This window comes from Triticum dicoccoides, chromosome 5B (assembly GCF_002162155.2).
Source record: "Triticum dicoccoides isolate Atlit2015 ecotype Zavitan chromosome 5B, WEW_v2.0, whole genome shotgun sequence".
In the NCBI taxonomy this organism is placed as follows: Eukaryota; Viridiplantae; Streptophyta; class Magnoliopsida; order Poales; family Poaceae; genus Triticum; species Triticum dicoccoides.
In genome coordinates, this window is record NC_041389.1 from 71,806,897 (window position 1) to 71,812,623 (window position 5,727).

The following is a 5,727-nucleotide window of genomic DNA, read 5'->3' on the forward strand; positions in this document are numbered from 1 at the left end:
CCGGACATTGTCGAAGGTCCGAAGCGCCTGAAATCTAGAGCCTAGGGTGTTGGAACTCAAGGCAGCGGGCGAACTCGTTTGAGGTTAAAGGAAAAGGGTAAGGCCTTGATCTCTTTATAAGAGGTGGAATACCAAGGGCCCTCCCCGTAACTGTTTGGGACTCGCCTTTAATCGAGAAAACTTGCTAACGGGCATGATTGGGTTACCCACGTCCGTATTAATGAGAATCCGGTAAATAAAGGGGACACGATCTCTGCTTCGACAAGACGTGCCAAGGAAACTGCCTCGCAAGATGCGCTGAGGTGGGGAAGTAAAAACGATTCGAATAGAGGCTTGGCCGTAGTATGATGTCACAATATGGAACACGTCAGCAGATTAGATTTGTGTAAATATTATTCTCTCTATGGCAATATGTGGAAACTTGTTTTGCAGAGCCGGACACTATCCTTAGTGTTAACAATCTTTTATGAAGTACTTGGCGGAGGAACCCGCCTTGCAATGCCGAAGACAATCTGTGCGCCGGACTCGTCGCCATTGAAGCCTGGTTCAGGGGCTACTGAGGGAGTCCTGGATTAGGGGGTGTTCGGATGGCCGGACTATACCTTCAGCCGGACTCCTGGACTATGAAGATACAAGATTGAAGACTTCGTCCCGTGTCCGGATGGGACTTTCCTTGGCATGGAAGGCAAGCTTGGTGATACGGATATTTAGATCTCCTACCATTGTAACCAACTTTGTGTAACCCTAACCCTCTCCGGTGTCTATATAAACCAGAGGGTTTTAGTCCGTAGAACAACACAACATACAACAATCATACCATAGGCTAGCTTCTAGGGTTTGGCCTCCTTGATCTTGTGGTAGATCTACTCTTGTACTACCCATATCATCAATATTAATCAAGCAGGACGTAGGGTTTTACCTCCATCGAGAGGGCCCGAACCTGGGTAAAACTTCGTGTCCCTTGTCTCCTGTTACCATCCGCCTAGATGCACAGGTCGGGACAACCTACCCGAGATCCGCCGGTTTGGACACCGACACTACCGCTTAGTGATAAAGTAAAGCATTACAGGGCGATTGCATTGCATACAATAAAGCAATAACCATATGGCTCCTGCCAGTTTTCGATAACTCGGTTACAAAACATGATCATCTCATACAATAAAATTTACCATCATGTCTTGACCATATCACATCACAACATGCCCTGCAAAAACAAGTTAGACGTCCTCTACTTTGTTGTTGCAAGTTTTACGTGGCTGCTACGGGCTTAGCAAGAACTGTTCTTACCTACGCATCAAAACCACAACGATAGTTTGTCAAGTTGGTGCTGTTTTAACCTTCGCAAGGACCGGGCGTAGCCACACTCGGTTCAACTAAAGTTGGAGAAACTGACACCCGCCAGCCACCTGTGTGCTAAGCACGTCGGTAGAACCAGTCTCGCATAAGCGTACGCGTAATGTCCGTCCGGGCCACTTCATCCAACAATACAGCCGAACCAAAGTATGACATGCTGGTAAGCAGTATGACTTATATCGCCCACAACTCACTTGTTTTCTACTCGTGCATATGACATCTACGCATAAAACCTGGCTCGGATGCCACTGTTGGGGAACGTAGTAATTTCAAAAAAATTCCTACGCACACGCAAGATCATGGTGATGCATAGCAACGAGAGGGGAGAGTGTTGTCTACGTACCCTCGTAGACCGAAAGAGGAAGCGTTAGCACAATGCGGTTGATGTAGTCGTACATCTTTACGATCCGACCGATCAAGTACCGAACGCAAGGCACCACCGACTTCAGCACACGTTCAGCCCGATGACGTCCCTCAAGCTCCGATCCAGCCGAGTGTTGAGGGAGAGTTTCGTCAGCATGACGGCGTGGTGACGATGTTGATGTTCTACCAACGCAGGGCTTCGCCTAAGCACCGCTACGATAATATCGAGGTGGATTATGGTGGAGGGGGCACCGCACACGGCTAAAAGATCAAACAGATCAATTGTTGTCTCTAGAGGTGCCCCCTGCCCCCGTATATAAAGGAACAAGGGGGAAGGCCGGCCAGCCTTGGGGTGCACCAAGGAGGGGAGGAGTCCTCCTCCTAGTAGGAGTAGTACTCCCCTCTTTCCTAGTCCAACTAGGAAAAGGAAGGGGGAAGGAAGGAGAGGGAAAGGAGAAGGAAAGGGGGGGCGTGACCCCTTCCCTAGTCCAATTCGGACCCCCTATAGGGAGGAGGCGTAGCTGCCCCTTGTGGGCTGCCTTCCCTCTTCCCTATGGCTCATGTAGGCCCAATAGTCCCCCCGGGGTTTCCGATAACCCCCGGCACTCCGATAAATACCCGAATCACTTAGAACCTTTCCGATGTCCGAATATAGTTGTCCAATATATCGATCTTTACCTCTCGACCATTTCGAGACTCCCCGTCATGTCCCAGATCTCATTCGGGACTCCGAACTACCTTCGGTACATCAAAACAAATAAAACTCATAATATAACTGTCATCGAAACTTTAAGCGTGCGGACCCTACGGGTTCGAGAACTATGTAGACATGACCGAGACACGTCTTCGGTCAATAACCAATAGCGGAACCTTGATGCTCATATTGGCTCCCACATATTCTACGAAGATCTTTATCGGTCAGACCGTATAACAACAGACGTTGTTCCCTTTGTCATAGGTATGTTACTTGCCCGAGATTCGATCGTCGGTATCTTAATACCTAGTTCAATCTCGTTACCGGCAAGTCTCTTTACTCGTTCCGTAATATATCATCCCGCAACTAACTCATTAGAGTGACAAATCCTAATCTCAAAATACGCCAACCCAACAAGTACCTTCGGAGTAACCTGTAGAGCACCTTTATAATCACCCAGTTACGTTGTGACGTTTGGTAGCACACAAAGTGTTCCTCCCGTAAATGGGAGTTGCATAATCTCATAGTCATAGGAACATGTATAAGTCATGAAGAAAGCAGTAGCAACATACTAAACGATCAAGTGCTAAGTTAACGGAATAGGTCAAGTCAATCACATCATTCTCCTAATGATGCGATCCCATTAATCAAATGACAACTCATGTCTATGGCTAGGAAACATAACCATCTTTGATTAACGAGCTAGTCAAGTAGAGGCATACTAGTGACACTCTATTTGTCTATGTATTCACACATGTATTATGTTTCCGGTTAATGCAATTCTAGCATGAATAATAAACATTTATCATGAAATAAGGAAATAAATAATAACTTTATTATTTCCTCTAGGGCATATTTCCTTCAGAAACCACCTCAAAGTTATTCTTTCTGATCGATCTATTCAAGAGTCCGTAGTAAAATAACGCGAAGCTATTCTTTCCGTTCGATCTATCATAGAATTCGTACTAGAATAACACCTTAAGACACAAATCAACCAAAACCCTAATGTCACCTAGATACTCCAATGTCACCTCAAGTATCCGTGGGTATGATTATACGATATGCATCACACAATCTCAGATTCATCTATTCAAACCAACACAAAGTACTTCAAAGAGTACCCCAAAGTTTCTACCGGAGAGTCAAGACGAAAACGTGTGCCAACCCCTATGCATAGGTTCATGGGCGGAACCCGAAATTGATCACCAAAACATACATCAAGTGGATCACGTGATATCCCATTGTCACCATAGATAATCTTGGCAAGACATACATCAAGTGTTCTAAAATCCTTAAAGACTCAATCCGATAAGATAACTTCAAAGGGAAAACTCAATCCATTACAAGAGAGTAGAGGGGGAGAAACATCATAAGATCCAACTTTAATAGCAAAGCTCGCGATACATCAAGATCGTACCACCTCAACAACACGAGAGAGAGAGAGAGATCAAACACATAGCTACTGGTACATACCCTCAGCCCCGAGGGTGAACTACTCCCTCCTCGTCATGGAGATCGTCGGGATGATGAAGATGGCCACCGGTGAGGGATCCCCCCTCTGGCAGGGTGCCGAAACAGGGTCCCGATTGGTTTTTGGTGGCTACAGAGGCTTGCGGTGGCGGAACTCCCGATCTATACTGTTCCTCGATGTTTTTAGGGTATGTGGACATATATAGGCGAAAGAAGTCAGTCAGGGGAGCCATGAGGGCCCACGAGGGTGGGGGCACGCCCAGGGGCAGGCGCACCTCCCTGCCTCGTGGCCGCCTCGAAGCTTCCTTGACTTCAACTCCAAGTCTCCTGGATCACGTTCGTTGCAAAAATCATGCTCCCGAAGGTTTCATTCCATTTGGACTCCGTTTGATATTCCTTTTCTGCGAAACACTGAAACAAGGGAAAAACAGAAACTGGCACTGGGCTCTAGGTTAATAGGTTAGTCCCAAAAATGATATAAAGGTGTTTAGTAAAGCCCAAAATCATCCGAAACAGATAATATAATAGCATAAATACTTCATAAACTATAGATACGTTGGAGACGTATCAGCCGTCGTGCTGAAGAAACTCTTCCTTGACCCTCTGCTGGATCAAGAGTTCGAGGGACATCATCGAGCTGAACGTGTGCAGAACTCGGAGGTGTCGTACATTCGGTACTAGATCGGTTGGATCGTGAAGACGTTCGACTACATCAATTGCGTTAACCTAACGCTTCCGCTTTCGGTCTACGAGGCTACGTGGACACACTCTCCCCCTCTCATTGCTATGCATCTCCTAGATAGATCTTGCGTGAGCGTAGGAATTTTTTTGAAATTGCATGCTACGTTCCCCAACAGTTATGCATTAGAGATAGCTGCATTCGCGTTAAGTAGGGCACCATCTAAATCTATTGAGGCGACAACATATGAACTGTGGTTTGGCAAGAAATCTAAGCCGTCATTTCTTAAAGTTTGGGGTTGCGATGCTTATGTGAAAAAGCTTCATCCTGATAAGCTCGAACCCAAATCGGAGAAGTGCGTCTTCATAGGATACCCAAAAGAGACTGTTGGGTACACCTTCTATCACAGATCCGAAGGCAAGATCTTTGTTGCTAAAAATGGATCCTTTCTAGAGAAGGAGTTTCTCTCGAAAGACATGAGTGGGACGAAAGTAGAACTTGATGAGGTAATTGTACCTTCTCTCAATTTGGAAAGAAGCTCATCAAAGAAATTTTTCCCGTGATGCCTACACCAACTAGATGAAGGAAATATGCCCTAGAGGCAATAATAAAGTTGTTATTTATATTTCCTTATATCATGATAAATGTTTATTATTCATGCTAGAATTGTATTAACCGGAAACTTAGTACATGTGTGAATACATAGATAAAACAAAGTGTCCCTAGTATGCTAGATGGTTAAGTTTCCTCACCATAGACATGTGTTGTCATTTGATGAATGGGATCACATCATTATAGAATGATGAGATGGACAAGACCCATCCGTTAGCTTAGCATAATGATCGTTAAGTTTTATTGCTATTGCTTTGTTCATGACTTATACATATTCCTCCGACTATGAGATTATGCAACTGCCGGATACCGGAGAAACACCTCATGTGTTATCAAACGTCACAACATAACTGGGTGATTATAAAGATGCTCTACGTGTGTCTTCAAAGGTGTTTTTTGGGTTGGCATAGATCAAGATTAGGATTTGTCACTCCGAGTATCGGAGAGGTATCTCTGGGCCCTCTCGGTAATGCACATCACTATAAGCCTTGCAAGTAATGTGACTAATGAGTTAGTTACGGGATGATGCATTACGGAATGAGTAAAGAGACTTGCC